Here is a 25,795-nt window from a genome sequence, read left to right as displayed (position 1 = left end):
TGACACAAGGTGTTCGCGAAAAGGTCCTGTGCCAGTTTCTTACTTGTGGGATGCACCTTAAGGCCGAGCTGAATATAGAGGCCAGGCACAAACCAGACATGCAGATCTTTAAACAAATCCAGCACGGCGAAGGCTGAATAAAAAGGAATAATTTTCAATTCTTTGCCCATAAATATGTTTCCTTCATTTACAAACATTCTGTACTTATGTGGGCAATGTTCTAGATTAACCTGGTTTCTGTTGGTGAGGATGCAAGCTTGAAGGGATCACGCCCCTTTGCTGCAATGTAGCTGATGGCCACGATACCCATGAAGCACACACAGACCATGTAGACCCCAGCGAGAGGCATGTTACTTGCGACACTCTGAAGGGAAACTGCAGTATTGGTTTGACCTATCTTTTATTCTAAATACTAGTACACCGAGGTATATTGACAAATACCGTCTACACTTTGATGCCACATAAAATGTTACGTAAGCGTCCATTCATTAATTATTATTTGTGTTATAATAAGGGTAACGCTATGAAATCAATTCTTATGAATAAATTCGTCAACAATAATAACTTCACAGACTGTTTATTTATTCTTTAACATACAAGAAACTATAGAAAACAATACAACATCTGTTCAGCGCAATAATTCAACACAACCCCCGTTCATTCCAGTATCAGTCAATCAGGAAACTGTAATCCATACGTCAATTAAATGCCACGTACTATGATCGATATAATATGAATCTAGCATTGACTACTTTTGTTTGCTTGACATGTGTAATTGTATTTTGTTACTTATAGCGGCGGTATGGTGGACTGGTGGTTAAAGCGTTCGCTACAGACGCCGAGTACCTAAGTTCGATTCCCCACATCTATGAATCCCATTGTTCGTGTTCCTCGCTCTGGTGTGGCTGGAATGTCACTTCAAGCAGCGTAAAACTCTCCTTACATATTTGTTATTTTTCATTTGAAGACTATCGTCATACTGTCAGCCTTGTTTTACTGCGTATGTAATGTTTTAGGTTAACAAAAGTACGTTTAGCTGTCGAACAATAAACAACTGACCTCAGCAGAAAGTGTTTATTTCTTCAATACAACACCACGTAACTGCCTCTTTGGTATGATCGTTGGATCTTATACATATGTTGAACCAATTCATTTTTGTCATATGGTTTAAATACATTGTATATTGTATTCATTTATTTATTCATTCACTTGAGTCGGGTAGCCTAGTGGTTTAACCGTTCGTTCGTCACGCCGAAGATCCGGGTTCGATTCCCCACATGGGTACAATGTGTGAAGCCCATTTCTGGTGTCTCCCACCGTGGTATTTCCCTTATATTACTGTAGTATGGCTAAAAGCGGCGTAAAATCAAATCACTATTCACAATTATACATTGCGTACTCATAACAAGGTAGAATGGGATTTCAGTAACCCATACTTGCCGTAAAAGGCGACTATACTTGTCGTAAGAGGCAACTAACGGGATTGGGTGGTCAGGCTCGCTGACTTGGTTGATGCATGTCATCGATCCCAATTGCGTGGATTGTCTGGTCAAGATTCGATTATTTACAGACCACCGTCAGATATCTGGAATATTGCTGAGTGCGGCGTTAAACAACAAACCAAACCAAAACACATATACATGTATACATAACTCCCCATTGTTTTCTTGGTTGGTGTATTCCAAAAACGATATGTTACTTAACCTTTTTAGTGGCATTCACTTTGAATGACACTATCTATCGAAAATATAATAATTTACATATGGTCGTAACAGTTTAATTTTAACCGGTTGTTGACTTGCACAATATGCCTGTGTGTTGGTTGCGTAAATTTCCTATACATGGATTTTTATTTGGTATAAACGTATGTTTAACATTAACTTCCAACTAATAGCCGGTCAAAAGAAAAATACAGATTTGACCAAACAGTTACAAACGTTATCAACATGTTACAATGCCAAAACCAGTCGCCGAAATACTGCAAAATGTTCAAGGTTCAAAACACCAATCTTATACCCGTGTCAAATTCATCACCATCGAATAAACATTTGGGTTTTTCTCATTTTGGCCACCATCATGCATGGGTTTATACTTTCTCTCACCATTCTGCAATTTACACCCTCATCATAATCTAATGTTCCATACATGGCCAGCCTTGCTATCTGGTTCTCTTCCTGGCTTTGGTGGCAAGGAAGCAGAGGAATAATGGTTTCTGTCTTGCTGAGTGACGGGTGTCTCTTCCTCCCCCTGAAAATATATTACACTGTTGCAGAAATCATAATGCCTTTGCGAAAGAAAATAGACAAAACTTTTAACTTGACGGTTTATAATTGTTTTTTTTGTCTTCCCTTGTGCCATAATGCATTACATTTTAATGTTGTCCTTGAATACGAGCCAATCAAAGATGAATGTTATGGGTGCATCATCAGCTACCGACTCCTCAAAAGCATTGCTTTAGAACAATGACCCTTTTTGATGAAAGCACATTGGAAACGGGAATAAATGTAACGTCAAAGCTAGAAAATAACCAGTCTCGATTTTCAGATTCTATTGAGCTTAAAAGGCAAAGTAGCGGTGAAGGTTATATGAATTCATTTGTAACACATAGGTAGATCACATGGTACTTACGTGTTGAAAATTTTCATATCTCTTGACGTTCCAAATTCGTCTCACAATTGGAATCAGCAACCTTTCATCTGTGGCGGGAGGATACAATCGACCTGGAACAAAAGTTAGTCAGTGAGTTTGGTTTTACGCCGCATTTTCATAAATATTACAGCTATATGAGGGCGGGGGATACCCGAAATGGGTTTCACACATTGTACCCATGTGGGGATTCGAACTCGGGTCTTCGGCGTGACGAGCGATCGCTTTAATTTGATATTCTGATAGGGGGTGGGGGGTGAGTGTCTGGTATTTTATCGAAAATAATATGTTGTCCCCGAAAATAATTCCGGCTCATAGTATAAATTACAAAATGAAATACCTAGTCCCCTCACCACACACACACACACACACACACACACACACACACACGCACACACACACACACACACACACACGGAATATCAGATGTCAGTCCCATTGTGGCTTTAAAATATATATACAAGCATGCGAGAAGAATGTAGACTCGGTGACCTACACGTGACGAGGCTGATCACCAAACCAACGATGAACGCCGCAAGCCAGCCCGTAGTATTGGTAGGAGATGTCGTAGAATGGATGTCCGTCGTCGTTCTCGGTTACGATGCTGCAAGAATTATCTGTGTGAGGATATTTCGACAACGCTGTATCAAAAATGATGTACGAAACAGAAAACAATTAATAGGTGATCGTTTCATTAAGAGTGAATTTAGTATTCACTGCCTTACTAAACCCTAAACAAAACAAGAACGTGCATTATTATCATATCCACGGACTGTGTGACGTGACAATTCCAGTAATGCGCGATTATTTTGCATCTAAATGATACGTTGATACAAAGTATTGGGTAAAAGAGTTATTTACTGCCACATTGAAATATATTTTCATTCTCTTAACCGTAATTATAGTCTTCACCATGAGACCTTGATGCGGAAGAACGGGTATGCAGTCTACCTGAACGACACCGTCGTGGATGTCACATTTAGCATGGCTGGCAACGTTGTACTGATGTTTCCGCCATTGACGTTTGACGGATAGAGGACGTCACAGGAGTCGCCGGGAGCTGGGGGAAGGGGTACAGGTCTTCGTCCATACAACGCTGCACCGATAGCCAGCCACATGTTTACTACGAGCGAGACGACCATTCCTGATAAGGCACCCTGTATCAAGAAATGATATTGTGCCGGATTTAAAACGTTAAAGCCAGAAAATAATCAGTCTCGATTATGTGCACACGCCGAAACATATTTATTTGGGCGTAAAAGGCAAACTAGGTGTGAAAATTATATGAATGGATCAATAGTGATGCCACCAGATGTTCGCGAAAGGGGTAAGCATGCCCTGGTCTACCATGGTATCACCCACCAATCACACATAGAAATGGTGTTGGGAGCCCATATCCTACACACGGAGATCTGACTTGGTGGTGGCTCAGTCAAAATCAGTCAATTTGTAACTGTTTGATTGGCATTCGTGAAGATGGCAAGTAAATTAAAAACATGCAATTTTATGGCTAACATGTGGTTTCTTATTCAATCAATATATAATTTTCCTGATTCACCAACATTCATTTGACAGGTTGACTGGACATTATTAAAAACAAACAAGATCACGATAGTCTAATTATTCTAGGATTATAAGCCAGGTAAAGGTGATCATTACTGAGGTAACCAGAGACTTCAATATAATCCCACTCTGTGTTGATAGTTATCTCAACCTATCTTATGTTACAGCAACACCAGGAGACAAAACTACACTACCCGAAGATATACACACCGCGATTCAGATATCTAACTCTAAATATTGCTGATTTGCAACAATCAAATCCAAGATAATCTCAAACACTTATTTCTCAGTAAGCGACGTGTCGTTTTTGTTGTTCACATCAGTTGGAAGACAAATATGTCTTTGGATTAGACTGGACTTACTAAATAATTTGTAATTAATGTAACACTATTCAGTGTCGCATGTAAAGGAGGGGATGGCCGACATATATTTATAAATTCACTGTGTCATGTGGTGTATTGTCTAGCGATATGGGTGAGTAACTACACCCAGGGACACCACAAGCCATCCCTCGCCTGATACCTGGACAATGGATCAGTGAAGATCCGGGGTAGAAAAGGTCTTCGGCAACCCATGCTTGCCATAAAAGGCGAGCATGCTTGTCGTAAGAGGCGACTAACGGGATCGGGTGGTCAGGCTCGCTGACTTGGTTGATTCATGTCATCGATCCCAATATTGCGAGGATCAATGTTCATGATGTCATCACTCGATTATTTAGCGCCGTCATATAGCTGGAATACTACTGAGTGCAAACAAACAAACAAACCTGGACAATGGGGGGTCGGGGGGTGGGGGGTGTGACAGATTAATTACGTTGTTAACCGTTTACCGAGATGTACATGTATACCCCTCTTGGGGGAGTGCAGGCCTAGGGTAGATACCGGCAGAGGTGTGAAGAGAAGTTGGCTTATTCTCTCACATCAGAATGGTTGTCCGAAACTCTGCCCCCTGTACATATTTAACTTATCATGTAATTCCCTTTCGGTAACAATATAACGCTTCGTCGCTCGGAGTGAAATGGTCCTCTGATGGTTAATTTTCTCTATGTGGCCCAGAAACGATTGTGTCTAGTTAATCGATCTATGATTTGACTGAGCGAAAAAAAAGAGTCCAAGACACTTACATACTGCCAGGTGCACATTGAATCAATAAGGACAGTGACTGTGACAATTTTGTGAAGATATTACTTACGATCTTATTTGTCCACGGTACAAACGCTCCCAGTGAGAAGACGCCAAGTACCGGCCCACCACAGGCTCCGAGGAAGCCGAGAGTAAGCTGAAATATTGACGTCATATTTTACTCAGGTGGTATATGAAGCCATGCATCAACTAAATAAGCAAGTCTGACCACCTGATCCCTCACAAGCATGGATTGCTAGAGACCAATTCTAACCCGGACCTTCACGGGGGTGATACTACTGTAGTGCTCTGAATTTAACCACTTATGACAGGCTTAACTTCATATTGATAACCTTCTATATTGGTCTGCAACATTTCCACGCAGGGAGTCGGAAGTCGATAGCTTTCCTGAAAATTTTGGTTATGAGTAAAAAGTTTAAATGTAGTTTTCAAATATTTATGAAAGTCAGTTCTATTGCATGACGCGCGCACATCCCACCGAACAGCCATACTTCGTGAATATTTATACTACAAATGTTGTTACATGCATACTCCCCAATATCATCTGCATGTAATTCTGGAGTTCCAAATGGTGGAGTGAGTGAGTGAGTATGGTTTTACGCCGCTTTTAGCAATATTCCAGCAATATCACGGCGGGGGGACACCAGAAATGGGCTTCACACATTGTACCCATGTCGGGAATCGAACGTGACGAGCGAACACTTTAACCACTAGGCTACCCGACCGCCTCCAAATGGTGGACACCAATAAGTCAATATATTTTTAAAACATCATACTACTATTTCCTTACTATTTAAGGTTCTGGCCTAGCATGTAATTGGTCCAACACATACCTGAATCAATGTTCCAGGTAAAGTCCGTGCCAGGAATGCCAGACCAATACATAAACCTCCATAAAACCAAACTGCAACACAGCAAATATATCATGTACGCACATTCCTGTAAAGAACAGTATATTAATTAAAGGCCTCATTGCCTATGCTCAACACATCACTAGTATTTAACTTTCTCAATACAAAAATACTGATGACAAATGGAACCAGCACCAAACTCGGTATCTATATTCAAAGCTGCTTAATACATGAATACGAGTATATCATGTCAATTGAAAGTTGGGGTAACGTCGAGGTGATTCAGGCCTTATCACTTTGGTGAATACCTGGAGACCGTGTATCATGCTGACAATCACAATCACAATGTCATCACAATCAGGACACATGGGATGCCAGTATTGAGAATGCGCCACAAGAACCTTTTTTTCAGCTGGATAGATATTGTTTTGTTCGATGAACGTTTATATTTTGTCAGAACATACCTGCTAGTTTTGCAACGACCAATCTTACAGACTCCTTGGTTTTAAACCGCTCAAATGGCAGCTTCAGAATATCCTCAACAGTGTTTGCAGCGAGACCATTAGTGACCGACGACAAGGTGCTAAAACAAACCGCATTAAGATATAGGTGAAAAGTGAATACAAACAAAATTTGAACAAAACTGAAGACGTGGACAATCGAGTTTGTCATCATAGATCTTATGACAATGCATAACTTAAAAATGATCAATCGAATAGCGCTAATAGCGATTAAAGCTACTTCAAATTATATATATTCACCACAGAGAGGTAGTTCTAATCAAATTCTATTGGAAATGAAATATCTGCAAATTCCAACATAGTAGTATCATGTTTTATTGGCATTTCATAGCTCCATGATAACAGATGTTTTCTGTCCATAAATGTATGTTACTATTTTAATGGTAAATTCGCCCTGGGCCGGATTCGACCAAACCGCTATTTGAACCTGATGTAAAGTACATGTACATGTATATGATTTGTTTGTTTGTTGTTTAACGCCGCACTCAGCAATATTCCAGCTATATGACGGCGGTCTGTAAATAATCGAGTCTGGACCTGCAGACAATCCAGTGATTGACGTTATGAGCATCGATCCTCGCAAATGGGATACGATGACATGTATCAAACAAGTCAGCGAGCTTGACCACCCGATCCCGTTAGTCGCCTTTTATGACAAGCATAGTCGCCCTTTACGGCAAGCATGGGTTGCTGAAGACCTATTCTACCCCGGATCTTCACATGTATATGAGGCCGTGAAGATCCCGGATAAGAATTATATTACAGATCCCCAACAACCTGTCGTACATGTAATAGGCGACTAAATGGATCGGGTGGTGAGGGTCGGTGGCTTTTACATGTCATTGTATCCATATATCATGGACTAATGCTCATGGCGTCAGTCACTGGAATGTCTGGCCCAGACTCGATTATTTAAAGATCGCTGTCAAAAAGATGTAACACACAACAGTTTCTATAAATGTTTGGCTACGTAATTTTCTGTAAAAATAAATTGGTTCAATAAAGACTGGAATAAGAAATGCATTTGCAGCCACACAATCCCTACCTTGTTTGAACTGTTGTACATTTGTGCCGAAAATAGCATTTTGATGGATGTCCAAACACAAGATGTCTACGATACCCAACAGCAATTGAGTATTATGCGTATGTATTTCTTTAATTTTCAAAATTTTAGATTAAATGACATTTTCAAGAATAAAACCATGTAGAAGTATTATTTCAGAGATGGCTAAGCGCCAGTAAAGTTCCTTTTTCAATGTTATCTTGCTACCCTAAGATATTTTCTATTCAAATTCAAACATAATATAAACCCGTGAATATTCCGGGATAGAATAGGTCTTCAACAGCCCATGCTTGCGGTAAAAGGCAACTATGCTTGTCGTAAAAGGCGACTAACAGGATCGTGTGGTCGGGCTCGCTGACTTGGTTGATGCACGTCATCAATCCCAATTGCATGGATTGATGTTCATGATATCAATCACTGGATTGTCTGGTCAAGACTCTATTATTTCCAGACCGCCGTCATAAAGCTGGAATATTGCTGAGTGCGGCGTTAAACAACAAACCAACCAACCAATCAAACATTATATAACCCTTATCCATAAAACGAGCGCTAGACAGAAATCACGCATCATTTTGTGCTGCATGTGTTGCTTGTTACCCATTAGGCTCACCTTAATGCCGCGCTGAATATTGTGGCCAGGTACAAACCAGGCATGCCTGGCAGATCTTTAAACAATTCCAGTACAACGAAGGGCATCAGCTATGATGTAAAAAAAACAATACACAATTCCAAACAGTCAGCAGGAACAGCGAATCAACTGTTCCGAAATAACGATTGGTTTAAATCTCAAACAGTTACCGAGTTTGGGGCTTTCAATATTCATTCACCGGGGACAGATTATCCGATATTCCGAGTTTCTAGTAGGTTATTCTGTGAGATGGTTATTTTGAGAGAACAACTGAAGGACGTAAGGAAGAGAATTTATAAATGTCGCCTGATGAAGGAGTAAACAGATACTCCCAAACGTTGTGTTTCTCATTATAAAGAAGTTGATATCCATCAATTCTCTTCCGTATGTGGGGGCACGGGTGGCCCAGTCGTCTAAGGCGCCGCGATTCGCTGTGCAGTTGCTTTCCTTGGGCACGCCAAAGACCTATCATTGTGGTTTCGAATCCCGGTTCGCCCCGATTATGTTTCAAGGTTTGTCAGCACCATACCCGTGCTCGTGGGTTTCACCGAAGTGGTAAACGTCTGAGACCTGCATCACTTCGGGCTTTCCTCCCACATTAAGCTGACACGCCGTGATATAACTGGAATACTGTTAAAAGCGGCGTTAAACCCAACTCACTCACTATTCCTTATGTGTATCACTTCAATATGCCGTTCAAAGACTTAATTGAAGAACATTTTATGAAATATCCTTATTCGAAATAACTGCTCTGTTATTGATGATGTAACTTTATCAATCTATTCTCAATAACGTTTTGTTTGTTGTATGTTGTTTAACGCCACAATCAGAAATATTCTAGGTATATGACAGCAAGCATATATCATAAGCAGTTTGGCATCGTATATAAGTTTTAACATGGCGTCTGTATATTTTAACAGGGAGTCTATATACGTTTTATATATTCCCTCAGTTAAGTAAGTTGATTATATCTATTTTAATATTCACAGTGCTGCCAATACAAATTATAACAGCAGCTGGGGTATCATTACCATGGCCAGCAGCACAGAGTCATGCGCGGGTCAGCGGCTTGTAATTAACGCTTGAGAATGGCCGGTTGGCCACTGAAGCTTAACATTGTTGATCATGCGCCGGACACTATGGGCTGACCATCTATGTAACGTAACACGATACATGGCAGTTTGACAGTGAGGGGTAAAGATAGTACGCTTTCAGTGAGTCGAGACTTGACCTTCGGACAGCGACTAGGCAGGTTGGCCCTCTTACGACCTGTTACGCCCGCTGAGGCGCATCGCATTGTTGTACTACTATCGACCCTTGAAGATCCGGCGCAGAATTAGGTTTTCAGCAACCGATGCTTGCTGTAAAAGGCGACTCCTTTCACAGCAAGCATGTGTTACTGAAGACCTAATTCTGCGCCGCATCTTCAAGGGTCGATTTGCCAGTTGTAGCAAACTTATGTCTTACGGCTACCTTGTTGAGATCCGAGGTAGAATATGCCTTCAGCAACCCATGCTTTTCGTAAGAGGCGACAATGCTTGTCGTACGAGGCGACTAACGGGATCGGCTTGTCATTGTATACCAATTGCGTGGATCGATGCTCATGTTATCAATCACTGGACTGTCTTGTCCAGACACGATTCTTATCAGGCCGCTGTCATATAGCTTGAATATTGCTGAGTGCGGAGTTAAACAACAAACAACTGTCAAATCAGCTTCGAGAATCACCAAAGTCCAAATGTGCAAATATCCGATTTAAAACCATGATGGGCAATATATAACACAATTTAATTAAACCTCGACGAGATATTGCTTCTCGCTGATTGACCACTTGACCATTTTAATCTATAATTGTGCCCTTCTGAACAACGTCTTGGGCAATGACGCATGTCGGTCATTCATAAACGTATTTATCAATAAAATCAATAAAATCTCACCTGATTTCTGTTGGTGAGGATGCCAACCGTGAAGGGGTCACACTCTGTGGCCGCGAAGTAGCTGTATGCCAGTATACCCATGAAGCACACACAGGTCATGTAGACACCAACCAGAATCATATTACCTATGTACGCGCTGTGAGCTAACTGTCATTTCTGTGTATAGTACATGTGGAATACAGTACAATTGTAACGTGATGACCAATTCTGTTACTTACATGCTCTTTCTACCATGTTTTCAGATTTGATGTATCAGTGACAAAAATGATTCTCTATTTTGACTTGTACCATTATCCCCGTGTTTTTAGGTGAATAATTGACTTGCCTTTGCATGTGTTTGTGACGGGTCGCACCGGTAGGGCAGGACACATTTTCGCGAACACCTAGTATTATCACTATTTGATACTGATACATAAACACAGGCTCATGATATGACCAGAATCGATACTTAATTTGGCCGAGATTTCTTATGAAAAATTATGATGGAAAGGGTCTTGTCTTTTTCAATTAAATATAAAACGTCATCGCAAGAACATATTCTACTAGGCTTAAAAGGGCAAAATGGTGAGGAAAAGTACGGGGCGATCACTGAAAATTAGTAATGACACCAGGTGTTCGCCAAAACGGAAAGCATTGTATCATTATTAAACTCATTGTACCATGTTCAACAGAGCCAATTTAAGATATTACTCTGATTTGTTTGTTTGTTTGTTTGTTTTTTAACGCCTCACTTACAGTAGGTCTTCAGCAACCCATGCTTGCCGTAAAAGGCGACTATTCTTGTCGTAAGAGGCGAGTAACCGGATCGGGTGGTCAGGCTCGCTGACTTGGTTGATACGTGTCATCGTATCCCAAATGTGTGGATCGATGTTCATGATTTCAATCACTGGATTGTCTGGTCCAGACTCGATTCTTTACAGACCGCTGTCATATAGCTGGAATATTGCTGAGTGCGACGTTAAACAACAAATAAACAAACAAAGTAACAAACAAACAAACTTGGTTGATGCACGTCGTATCGTAAGTGCAAGAATCGATTAATTACAAAACGCCGTCATATGTGGCGTTAATGAACTATCAAACAAGCAGGAAAGGAACATTAACAGTGGGTTTAACAATACAGTCGCGGGGAATGAGAAACTGGGTCCATCGAATGATCTGCATCCCGTGGGCTCCACTATCGCCACCTCAGAGGGATTCAAAGACGATTCAACAATCATGCATCAAGACTTTATTGATGATGTTCAGTAAGCGTGTTAAATATCACAAACGGAACGCTATAAATAATAAGATGGTGTATGTGTAAATCTACAGAAGGACAGTCGTTCTATGATTGCCATGTTGCCTATAATTCGATATTGCCTTTCGGTAAAGTGCTCTGAATATCACGTATATCAACTACATATCTCTTTCGCGGTTTTCTAGAACCAATACATTTTCTAACCCCCTTCGCTTACATTTGTTTGGGGAAATGATATGCTTAATTCTAAATATATAAATCTCAAACGATACGTCATGTTAACTTATCTGTATATAACTGTTCCAATCAAGACCTGTCCAACGTGTAGTTTCTATATATAGAACATTCCCTGCGCAATATGAGCTCTCTCCCTGTCATGTCGTCTTCCACAGTTGTGACCCAGGTGGGAACAACACCCTATTTCCGTCGTAAGTGGCGACCAATCTGGCTCAGAAAGTTGGTCTTTGAGACTCGGTTGATGACGTGTCATCTGGCCCATACAATGTACCAACATTGGAAACAGATGTATCGCGGGTGACGGAGCAACGCTTTAACTGCTAGGCTACCTCATCGCCCCAAGGCGACGCACACGTACTATATATCGATGTTGTTAATTTAGAGACACTTACATTCTTGCCCCAGTTATAGTTGGTAAAGCGCAGATCCTCTGAATGGCTGACTGGTCGAATGAGTAAGCGCAGAATGTGAATGTCCCTCCTATAACTAGCGCCCAGAAGGAATGACGTTCTCGAGGGTCGAAGTCGAAACTGCAGAGACATAACGTAGAGACGTTGTGAAATAATAATCTTGTTCTCAAATTATGCAGATAATGCTTTGTAATAATAATAATAATAATAATAATAATAATAAATGATCGAATTCAAGTCAAAGCCACACATACTTATGTTGAACCCATCCTTTCATATTCTTTTGGTGTTGTTGATTGGACGAAACAAGAATTTCAGGTTATTGACACCCTCACACGAAGCCTTTTGACAGACAATAGATCCCACCACCCACGCTCTTCCCTCAGTCGCTTATATTTACCAATATAATGGGAGGGCGTGATTGATTAAAGTGGCGGCTCTCTTTTATGAAAGAATTGTATTGCGCACTTTTGCATACATTTATTTGTATGGTGATCGTCCTGTGAAGCATGTCAAGACTCATGATGAAAACAAGGCATTCCGCAGCTCCCTTGAACGAGTCAAGGATGTGGGACATAATTTCAATTATTTTGTTGATGGTTCTGTACTGATGGACGGTAAAAAATGAGTGTCAATTGAACGAAGTGCCATACCAAATCGGCCCAGACTCAAAGACCACTGCATCGTGTTTATGTGCAGTGTTGAGAGGATCAGCAACCCTGCTGAGTCCTTGGCTTGGATTAAGTCGGCTGGCCTGAAAAGTGAAACAGAAAGCTTTCTGTTTTCTGCTCAGGACCAGTCACTTCCCACTCGGAACCGTCAATGTGTGATTTTGCATCAAAATGTTAATAGGAAATGGTGATAATGCAATGAATATAATGCGACTGCCCAACACATCATCAGTGGGTGCCCTGCTTTGGCACAATCACAGTATTTAAAGCGACGCAATGGCGTGTTTTGATCCTTTAGTAACCGTCTTCGCGATGCGTGTTGACACAGATGTCCATCTATGGTACGAACCAGAACATGTAGATGGCGTCATGGAAAATGATAAATTCAAAATTCTTTGGAATAGGCCCGAATACAGCCTCAGACCTATACAGACCAACGAACCCGATTTTATCCTTTTTGATAAATTCAATGAAATCATTTATATTATTGAATTTTCTGTACCTTTTGACGCTAATGTGATTGACAAAATTCAGGAACAACATCTCAAAAATGCGGACACCGCTTTCGAAATATCATGCTTGCATCCCAAGTACCAAGTTGTCCGACTCACCATTGTTCTCGGTAACATGAGATGAGTATTAGAATACTTACTGGCGATCAATGTTAAGTTTAAGTGACAAGGTACATGCTTGGGAGGTGTTATCCTTCCGCCCTCTTTCGCCAACTCAAACGATCTCTCCAAGCCGCCTGTGTCACCAACGCACTAAACAGAAAGCCGTGATAAGTTAAGGTGTACACACACTGCATATCCTATGTAATGGAGTTATATTACGAAGATATTAAATTGTCAAGATACAGGCTGGTAAGATATCAGCCCTGATAAAACAAATCCAAAACGTCAACGTCAACGTCAACGTCAACGTCAACGCCAGAAAATACACAGTCTCGACCATCTGCTGAAACAGCCTCCATTTGGCGCAAATTGCAAATCAGACATGAAATTTATGTGAATGAATCCCTGAAAATCAGTGATGACACCAGGTGTTCGCGAAAAGGTCAAGCACGACCTGCCCCACCGGCAGCAACCGAAACTCACAATTTGCCCAAAAAGGTAAGTGCCCGTTTGTTTCGAAACGCCTCAAAGTCCCGGCAAACGACGATGGTCTGTAGACAATGGAGTATAGATCAGACAATCCGGAAGGAATTACAGCATCCAGTCCAACAACAAATTTATAACATAGTTCTTTCCTGTCACGGATGCAATATATTCACATAAACTGCCGTTGAAAAGAAAGTATACGCTCAAGTCTAACGGTGGCTAAATAAGTAAAAAACAAAGTTGGTTATTCGATGGTGATGTATTTGACACAGGTATCATAGTTGTGTTTTGGACCTAAAATTTGCAACATTTCGGCGACTGTTTTGAGCCTATTAACGTTTTGATGTGATCCAAAATCAATTTTCAAGCGTATATTTTTTTGCCTGTGTATGTATGTTTTAACACTCACCTTTACTAGAATAGCAATGACACCGATCATGATGATTGCTGCTTGGAACACATCCACCAAGACCACACCCCGGATCCCACCCTACAAAGCAGGATACACTATAGTAGCGACTGTGGTAACTTGCAGACTTAACATCATCAAACAATCTTTGTTCATGCGGTTGCTGCTTATCTCCAGTTATCTTTCGAAATCCATTCATAGAATCTAAACATCTTTTCCAGTTCACTTCAGTCTTACTTTTCGCATCAAATTTAACTTTCAATATGTTATATAAAAATGTAGTTTAGATTTTATAATTGTAATATATATAAATGTAATTAAGATTTTAGTATTGTAATTTATACAATAGTTCTGCACCATGACTGATATATATATATATATATATATATATATATATATATATATATATATATATATATATATATATATTATATTATATTATATGAAATAACACAATCTGGAAGCGTAAACAAAAAAAATCTGGAATATTATTTTATTTTATGTTTAGAATCAAGAAGGGTATTGTGTAATATAAGATTTCATAGACAAAATGTTAGTCTATATACACATGTGTGTTAGGTAATATTGTTAAACATGGGTTTTATAAAAGGTTGTATATACTTACAATCGAAGTGTATATTATCCCCACCAGTCCTACGATGACTACAGACACCCAGAAAGGCATTCCAGTGGCTGAAAAAATATCATCGAGTGAGTGAGTAAATTGGTTTAACGCCGTTTTTAACGGTCATGTCATGTCATTTTATTGAATTAATACGTTTTGATTTACAATTTACAAGAGCTTCAGACAATGTATTCACCTTCAACATGTTCACCTTTGTAAGTCGTGTATTTAGTGCGTTGTGTTATAACATGATGCTAAAGCCTTAGAATGGCAGATAATAATTACAATTCAAAGTTAAATTTACCCTCTAGCTCACACTCGTTGTCATGGTTAGATTTGTTTTTAACGAAGGCATCTTAACTCTCCTTAACTGATAAATAAAGGTGACTGTTTTTATTCACATACATCTTTTTTTCATTTACATGTTATTGTAACTTGGAAGTGTTATCAATCAGTGTACTAACATAATTGCCCTGGTGATATTACCTGTCTGTATAGATAATGACGGCGAGAGCAGCATCACGGCGGTGAATAATATCTGAAACAGTAAAATGTGAAGACGCACCTGAAATAAATACTAAGCAATATCAGCTAAGGGACCGACCATTTGATGTTTGTTATTCTTGGTGTGTGGGTGGTGTGTGTGTGTGTGTGTGTGTGGGGGGGGGGGGGGGGGGATGTGTGTGTGGGTGGTGGGGTGGGTGGGATGGGGTAGGGTTGGGGGGGTGAAGCATAATTCTTTTTTTCATCCAAAACTAATATGTTGTCACAGATCTAAAAGTTATCTTTACATGCAACTTTTAACTACAGTTTACCTGCATCATAAGCCTTTACACTAATATTACATCCTGGTGTTTTTAAAGTACATTCATTTATTGATGTTAATAGTGTAGCCTCAAACATGTTGCAGGCCTCTACGTCTTATTTCTTCATCTTGGTTTTCGTGAGGGGTCGAGCATTGTTGTAAATTAACTACACATTTTTCAATAAATGTTCCCCATAAAACTTGAAAAATATGCTTTTGACTCAGCTTCCGCAAAACATTGTTCGCTGGACACATTGGACATCCAGAAAAAAATGTGTAGTTAAATTACAACAGTGCTCGTCTCCTTCAGGCAGTGACCGATAACAATAATCACGACCCCTCACGAAAACCAAGAAGAAGAAATAAGACGTAGAAGCCTGCAACATGTTTGAGTCGATCTAGCGAAGTGTAAATGTTCTGAATGTGAAGTTGTGATCTTGCTTCTCGCTTGAGCTCCCGCTGTGTGCACACATTCCAGATATGACGCACACTTAAAGGGTCAAACAATAAGTCATGTTCACAGCCATACATAAACTATATGCGGTATTTTATTTGGAGCAGGTTACGCTCCCATGTTTCGCGAGGTATACATTGATTCGTGAATGCTGGTCTCCATGAATAGGAACTCCGTTTTGACCTTCTGATCAAAAGTCTTGTACTTGTTGTGATGCAAGTATCTACTTACTTATCAGTGAGGGGTGGTGGGTTGGGTTTTCGAGTACTGGTTAATATTAGTGAGTGAGTTGGGTTTAACGCCGCTTTTAACAGTATTCCAGCTTTATCACGGCGTGTCAGCTTTATGTGGGAGGAAAGCCCGAAGTGATGCAGGTCTCAGACCTTTACCACTTCGGTGAAACCCACGAGCACGGGTATGGTGCTGACAAACCTAGAAACATAATCGGGGCGAATCGGGATTCGAACCCACGATCATAGGTTTCTAGCGTGTCCAAGGGACGCAACTCTGCACAGCGAATCGCGGCGCTTTAGACGACTGGGCCACCCGTGAGTGAGTGAGTGAGTATGGTTTTACGCCGCTTTTAGCAATATTCCAGCAATATCACGGCGGGGGACACCAGAAATGGGCTTCACACATTGTGCCCATGTCGGGAATCGTGACGAGCGAACGCTTTAACCACTAGGCTACCCGACCGCCCCGGGCCACCCGTGCCCCCGGTTAATAATAGAATCTGAACCAGGCCAACCAGTAACAGATATCTCGTGCAAGGATGAAGGTTGTAGGATGGTACGCATGACCTATCTAATATTTGAAAATCATTTGAAAATGGACGGTTGAGGCGAGGGGAGCGGTGATGTAACTAGACCGTGACTAGACTTGTTTAACCCCCCAGTGACAATATGTATGCACATGTTAAGATGAAACATTATACTGGGAACATAAGTCTAGCCCGAATAATGTGTCAACTAGCAATGTGACGCGTGTCAAGTCATAGAAAACATACATTGAAGCTAAACAACTGGTCAAAAGACATGAATATAGCTACACATGTACGTGTACATTGTGTCTGAGTGTGCACTTCGGTATCGATTTGGGGCGAAGATTTTTATCTGTTAAATGCATATGGATCGCCATTGAGTCACAAGTGGGACGCTGTACCTGTTGATTCAGGAACTTTGCATAATAGGGTACATGGCATGCAATGGTTATTCAGCGCACAGAGCACTTATGCACAGTGAATGCTGCGTTATACAAATGCATATTATATTATTATTATTATTATTATTATCATCATCATCATCATCATCATCATCATCATCATCATCATCATCATCATTATTATCATTATTATTATGTTGTTGTTGTTGTTATCAGTTAATCATTCAAACGTAGGCTAAGCAACATATTCAGTTATGCATGACGGTGAATAGTTCCTTGTTTCCAAATGATACCATGAGCGTATTACCATTTTCCCAGCTACGAATCCCACATTAACGCTGAAAGCATACTAAGATGTTAATAATAAGCATAATAATTCTTTGTTTAAACGAGGGTTTATATAATATGCATGTGACTTCTCGGCCTCTGTCACATGTGTGTATACAGAAGGGGTCGTATTCGACCATGAGAGGGTCCTTAAACAGGAGGCCGGATATGACTGAGGACATGTGTCCCGTCAAGCAGTGGTGTTAGTTTCTCCTCACCTTCTGAACCATGCCGACCACAGTCACCAGGAGACGCAGTTTCGGGGACCCGAAACTGGAAGTACTGCAGAGAAAAAACATCATTTATTTATCTGTGAAAAATAAATCACCAAACTCGGTGCAAGGTGATAAGCCAGTCTAAAGAACTTTCATGTCTCTCATTTTGAAGCTTTAATGCATGATTACTACAATACTATAATATAGTTGTTTGATGCTGTTTCTTGTCGAGACAGTGTAAAGAACGCTTTTTTATGTTTTAACCAAGACTTACCTCGTACATACTGGTGACTTGGATGGCGTGCATTATGGGGACAACGGTGATCAGGGCAATCGGGTACGAAAGAGCTGTAGACGCCACAAACAGACAGAAATCCGACCCCGTCGTGAACGTCTCTGCTGGTAATGATTTCAGAAAGATTTCAGTTAGGAAGATGCACACATGATGTTATTAGGCCTGTGGGGGAATATGGTGTAAGTCACGTGTGTGTAGAGGAGAATGAGGTGTTAGTTACACGTGTGTTGTAGTCCTACGAAATGTGGTGTTAGTCACACGTGTGTAGTAGGCCTACGAAATGTGGTGTAAGTCACAGGTGTGTTGTAGGCCTACGGAATGTGGTGTAAGTCACAGGTGTGTTGTAGGCCTACGGAATATGGTGTTAGTTACATGTGTGTAGTAGGCCTACGGAATGTGGTGTTAGCCACACGTGTGTAGTAGGCCTACGAAATGTGGTGTTAGCCACACGTGTGTAGTAGGCCTACGAAATGTGGTGTTAGCCACACGTGTGTAGTAGGCCTACGAAATGTGGTGTTAGCCACACGTGTGTTGTAGGCCTACCAAATGTGGTGTAAGTCACACGTGTGTAGTAGGCCTACGAAATGTGGTGTAAGTCACAGGTGTGAAGTAGGCCTACGAAATGTGGTGTTAGCCACACGTGTGTTGTAGGCCTACCAAATGTGGTGTAAGTCACACGTGTGTAGTAGGCCTACGAAATGTGGTGTTAGCCACACGTGTGTAGTAGGCTTACGAAATGTGGTGTTAGCCACACGTGTGTAGTAGGCCTACGAAATGTGGTGTAAGTCACAGGTGTGAAGTAGGCCTACGAAATGTGGTGTTAGCCACACGTGTGTAGTAGGCCTACGAAATGTGGTGTTAGCCACACGTGTGTAGTAGGCCTACGAAATGTGGTGTAAGTCACAGGTGTGAAGTAGGCCTACGAAATGTGGTGTTAGCCACACGTGTGTAGTAGGCCTACGAAATGTGGTGTTAGCCACACGTGTGTAGTAGGCCTACGAAATGTGGTGTAAGTCACAGGTGTGAAGTAGGCCTACGAAATGTGGTGTTAGCCACACGTGTGTAGTAGGCCTATGAAATATGGTGTTAGTTGCATGTGTGTAGTAGGCCAACGAAATGTGGTGTTAGTTAGACGTGTGTAGTAGGCCTATGGAATAATTAATTAATTAGGGGGATATAGGTATCAGTCTTATTTGCGTAGTAAGGAGATGCGATATTAGTCAATTGTGAGTATCTGGGTTGTTAATGAGTGATGTTGCTTAACAAAAGCTGACTGTTGCATAAAAACGACATTCACTCACTCATTCATTCACTCACTCCACATATAAGAACTCAAGTAGACAGTCCACATCATAGTTTCATCCCGAACAGACAGCCCAGCGAACATTGACCCCGTTGCTGCAACCGCGCTACTACACAGATCGACCTTCAAGCATCCAATGTCCTGATAAATCTACTTTTTGCGAAAATGAAACACAATCTGACTTTAGAAACAAAATACCCTACCTCAGATCATATGTGTGTTTACAGTGTTCGGTAGAGGGTCTTGCACATTAGAGACACAACATACACAACCATGCAAAAGTCTTTTACGTTATTTCGCAAAATTTCCGCCGGGGACCACGCAGAATGTTTGTAAAACCTTAGCGTAGCTACGCGGGTACTACGCAGAATGTGTGTAAAAGGATCACCGTACGTACGTGGCCACACTTTCCACACTGACACAGCATCTAAGTTATTTGTGCACAGGTAACATAACTCTTACTGACAGGTTGGAGAAATGGGGTGGTAGTTCACGCGAAACGAGCGACACTGTCTGTGTCTGCAGGACGGCGCCTTTGATATCGCCTCCAAACATACAAGTAATGGAATGAACCATTAACGATGATACACATCGGGATCGCGGAGTAAAAACAAGATTTCAAGATCAAGCCACGCGTTTGGTACCAAATTCAATTTAGCGCGGTTAAATCTACAGGTAACCTAGCTCTACATTGAAAACACAGTATGTTTATTTCTTAATTAACGAAAATGTGTAATACATGTATCGACAAAATATACATATACAGACGAGGTCTTTGTCCACAGCAACACCTGCATAACTGTTTAATCACGTGTGGTGTGGCTTGTAATTGAACCAGAGCAGGTATTATAGACTCACCTGTATCTTAGGCCGACTTTTTTGGGTGAGTGACATTGTGTATTCAAGAGAAAACTTACCTAATTATGAGAAGAAGAGGTTTTACTGAAGGTTTAAGTCATACGGAAGTTTGAAGGTATAAGAGAGACAGTTACGATGAATTGCGGTTACTAACACCATGTACAGGTATTCATGAACAAATTAAAAAATCGTAAACGTAAATAAGAAACCTATATACAATATCGACTCATAAAGATCTCACTTAATGAGCATGTTTCTGTATGTTCAAATAGCAACAGGACTATTCAGATTAGACATTGTACAACGCTCTTGTGAGAATATGGGAATTATTGTGAGATGGATGTTGTTTTCTTCTGGACTGTTCCAGATTTGACACCAAAAGTGGCAATGCATTCAAAAGTTGCATTCGTGTCACAATATTTACTCAAGTTTTCATCAATCGGCGGAATATCATATCACCCATTTTCACTCATCCTAGCACCCTAGCGGTGTCACCACTGGGCATCACACATAGTACCTATGCCGTGAATTGAACCCGGGCCTTTGACATGGAAAACGAACGCTTGTTCCATACCTCTTTGCTGGAATAAAACTCTTAACAGGAAAGAAGATCATTTCCAAATGAAACAATATACTGTGCCTCAGTTATTGTACATCAAACCAGAGAGCAAATAAACAAAATCAACATTGACATTGAGATTATGTCCTACATCCTTGGCTCGTTAAGAAAACTGTGGAATGCCTTATTTTCAAGAGAATCATCAGACAAATACATATGTGCAACACTGCACAATACAATTCTATCATGAAGAGCCTCCACGTTAATCAAACCATTCCCTCTCGTCATAAATGGAAAATATAAACTATTGAGGGGAGAGCGAGGGTGGTGGGATCTATTGCCTGACAAAATTCCTCGTGTTAGGGTGTCAATACCCTGAGTTTCTTGTTTCGTCCAATCAACAACAGCAAACGAATACAGAAGGACAGGTACAGCATAAGAATTTGAGGCTTTGACCTTATTGCGAGCGTTCAGCGCTGAACTGATAGGGCATTCTCTAACATGCACCCCTTAGTACGTATTGGCCTGACCTTCCATAAGATGGTCAGTAATTCCTCCCCAAAATAAACTGACCTATCCTCCCTCTTCTACCTTGCCACGTTTCAGATGAAGTGTTTTACATTTCTTGAGTCCAAAGGACATGCCAATCTCATTAGAAAAGGACTCGACAAGGAGAATCTGTTTTTATATAGTGAATTCTCCTTTGGCAATAAGGTCAAGGTCATCCATGTAAAGGATTTGAGTAAAGGGATGTTGGGGATCTGTGCCGAGTAGATCCAGGATGATAACCTTCCCCTTTGCTGAGCAAAAGTATTAAATGATTTAGTGACAAACGGAAAAGCAAAGGACCAAAAGATCACCCTGAAATATTCCTCTTCTAACAGAAATGGGTTCCAAAGGCACCACCTGCCCCTGCGAATACATCTCAAGTTGAGTTGACCAGCAATTCATTTAAGACAATACCTTCCAGTTAATGTCATGCAAAGCACAGTTCTGAGAGTGAAAGAAATAATGTCATTTAATTTTATATCAAGTTGATTCTGTGTAAATGATTTGTTAAATTGTTTAACTTGCCTCCGTTTCACAATCATTAAATCAAGGATTTGATTATAAAATATGACATAAACAAAAATATACAAGGGATCATCAGAAAGATCATTGATAGAGGGGGTATCTGCCTCAGGAAACGTAGGGAGAATGATGCGAATGTTCATTTGCAATTCCGGGTCTGCTACTGTTGGAACTGAGGGTTCATGACGCGTGTTGGCAGTCAGCTCACCAGGCTCACGGCGCATGTACCGCTTTAGTATCTCAAGGTACACAACACTTGGACCTCTGTACGTAGATAGTGCACGTGAAAGATGAGTCGGTCGAGACAACTGTTCATCAACTCGATTCACCAGTTCAATGATGACATGTCTCGGGAATCGATATATCATCTAAAACATCTAATGCCCGACTTCTTTCCCAGAAAACACGTTCTCTCCTGATACTATTTCTGTTTATAATTTCTGAAAGGAAGGCATGTGTCGCCATGATGGTTTGAATTTACGAGGCAACTACATTAGGAGAGCCCTGGGTCTGTCGTAGATTTAGGGTGATTTTACGACGTTGTGTAAACTAAGATGTCTTTGTGAAACGGCCTTAAAAGTTATGTTTACGACGTGGTTTGGGAGGTCGCAGCGCTAAGAGGCTTTTGTGAAACGGCACCCTGGTCACGAATATTCTGCTCTGTCAGGTATGCATACATTGGCATGGCTTTGTCCCATTGCTGCTTCAGTAATTTGCCTTTTGTTTGCGGTGTGTCTGGCCATCCTGTTGCTTTCGCACACTCAAGAAGTGTGGACTTGAGCTGGTTCATCCAAGATATTCTTGGGTAGGTTTTTGCCTCCCCCTGGAACAAGTCCAATCTCCAGTTTAGTCGGTTTGTATACCCGAGGGAGGCTGCGGAGTTGAAAGACGATTTTTTTCGATATTGTACATCAAACCAGAGAGTAAACGGGGAATATAAAACATTTCTATCAACCGTTCCAAATGAATAGATTATTATTATTATCATTATTATTTTTATTGTTATTGGTGTTTTGATTTTTATTATTTAGGTTAGTAGTAGTAGTAGTAGTAGTAGTAGTAGTCCGCAACTTGGGAGCAATACAATGAGAAACACATCAATAACATCTGTAAAAAGGCTTATTATCCTATAAGAAACAGCCATCATGAAGTATATCAACAAATCAACTACAGCAACTCTCGTCCAAGCATATGTGACCTCCAGAGTAGACAACTGCAACGCTTTGCTCTGCGGGCTTCCAGAATATATTTTAAACAACCTCCAGAAGGTCCAAAATTTGGCAGCAAGAGCAATCACACGTACTAAAAAGTACGAACACATGACTCCTGTTCTAAAACAATACACAGGTTTCCAGTCCGTCAAACAATCAACTATCAAATACCAGTTTTTAATGTTCACGACACTCAACAACGCAGCTCCAGCATATCTATCCGATCTATGACAGAGGTACCAGACATCACGTCCCCTAAGGGTTATCAGATCAACTCAAGGCGAGGAGGCCCGTGAAGATGCGGGGTAGAATATAGGTCTTCAGCAACCCATACTGGCCGTAAAATGCGACTATGTTTGTCGTAAGAGACGACTAACGGGATCGGCTGGTCAGGCTCGCTGACTTGGTTCATGCATGTCATCGATCCCAATTGCATGGATCGATGCTCATGTTGTCAATAAATGGATTGTCTGGTCCAGACTCGATTACTTACTGACCGCCGTCTTATACCTGGAATATTGCCGATTGCGGCGTTAAACAACAAACAAACCAATCATGGCGAGGACTGTACCTTCACGAACTCCGACATTTGGCGATCGGTCATTTTAAGCTGAAGGATCTTCCCTTTGGACTAACTTCCACTTGGTGTAAGATCAGCTTTAGAGCTTTGTACTTTCAAATCCAGATTGAAGACATCTCTATGCAATGAAGCCTTCAACATGTCCACATATGTGTTTTTTCAGATAGGTTCAGACACGACGGTGCTTTTGCAGTTGTACGTTACTGGATACTACCGACATATATATATATATATATATCGGGATATCAATCAAATTGGCGTCATTGCTACTCCAAACTCTCGTGCTTGACAAATAATCCGATTCTTCAGAAAACATAAATTCCTTTTTATTTTATATTAGAAAACCTTTATACAGAATAGTTCATAAAAATAATTGTATTATTGTAATTCTGTGTGTGTAACTTATATTAAGGTATAGTAACTAAGAAGATTAACACAGAAATAAAACATCAAACGAAATCAGTTAAAAAAACAACCATGTGGAGATATGGTTCGCATATTGATGGTATACCAGGATGGCAGTCATAATCACCTGCGCATGGATTCACACACTAGTAAACTGCCAGGCAAAAGAAAGTGTACACCCATGGTGGTGTCTTAAAATGAAACAAACAAGAATTGGTTATTCGATCGTTATGTATTTGATACGGGTATAAATTTTCCGTGTTTCAGCGACGTTTTCAGCCTAGTAACAGTTTGATAACTTTTTGGTCAAATCCAATTTTCAAGTGTATATTTTTACCCGACAGTTTAGACAAAACAGAATTAGGTAGACATGCATACAGAATATTAAACACCGGCGTTTCATTTTGAACCGACATGAACACATATCTGTAATTTACCTTAAGACACCGCTTCTATCTATATTCAAATAGCTATGTCACGACAACAATGTTTCACGCGAAGACAATGATGCCATCATACAATGGATGACTTCAGGATACAATAGATGGCGTTATGATACAATACTGACTGCAGCGGGTGATCTCGCCTATGTGAACACAACCAAGCTAACAGTCGTTCATTTCCCGATGGTGGCGGTCGGGTAGCCTAGTGGTTTAAGCGTTAGCTCGTCACGCCGAAGACCCGGGTTCGATTCCCGACATGGGCACAATGCGTGAAACCCATTTCTGGTGTCCCCCGCCGTGATATTGCTGGAATATTGCTAAAAGCGGCGTAAAACCTCACTCACTCACTCATTTCCCGATGAACGTCATTATGTCACGTGACTACGTTGCCAGTCGAGCGGAGACATACACACTACTATAGGGGAAATCCTCACTGTATACAAATAACATTAAAAATCATTAGGGAAAACTGAGAGCGACATCGAATCAGGCAATGAATGATGCAGGCTCTGAAGCAAGATAGATCATGTATATGTCGGGTCACCGAAATGAAGGGTCCATACGAAGATATAACAGAGAATGCTCGACTTACCAAAAGAAATCACTTAATTCCACACTGTCGTGTATTGCTTCAGGGAATACAACCGCGCCGCTTCATGACCAAGCGGTAATCCCCGTTATCAGCAGCCGTAGTATGACGCAAAAACACACCCAAAGTTCACAGAACGTTAACATCAATCTATTTTCAGCCGGGGCTAAGTTTCTTTCCAACGCTAAGTTTACTGGGTGCAACTTTCATTTCAAGAGAATGACATTGCCGTAGCCGCCATTTCTGCCGTTTGTAAAATCAAGGTACATGTATGTCACTCCAAATGGAATGTTGCGGACGAATGAAGTCACGACGTCACGACTGTCCGCGTTGACATAGTTCGCTTTAAATAATTCAGTTTGATGTTTAATGGATTGTTTTCTTATCCTTTATGTATCTGTCAATATAAGGATTGAAGTTCTATTTCTTGACGTTCTTCAGTTGATGAAGACAAATTTACCATGAAGCGCTTAAAT

The 25,795-nt window shown here is 40.8% G+C and overlaps 1 pseudogene; it reads right to left on the bottom strand.

The window, feature by feature from the left end:
- Positions 1-220: 220 nt before the first annotated feature.
- LOC139451854 (sodium-coupled monocarboxylate transporter 1-like) lies at positions 221-23,891 on the bottom strand (annotated as a pseudogene).
- Positions 23,892-25,795: the final 1,904 nt, after the last annotated feature.

This window comes from Haliotis cracherodii, unplaced genomic scaffold, assembly GCF_022045235.1.
Source record: "Haliotis cracherodii isolate W230 unplaced genomic scaffold, xgHalCrac1.p SCAF_9, whole genome shotgun sequence".
Taxonomy (NCBI): Eukaryota; Metazoa; Mollusca; class Gastropoda; order Lepetellida; family Haliotidae; genus Haliotis; species Haliotis cracherodii.
Note: the sequence above shows the minus strand (reverse complement) of the source record. Positions and strands in the feature narration are given on the sequence as shown.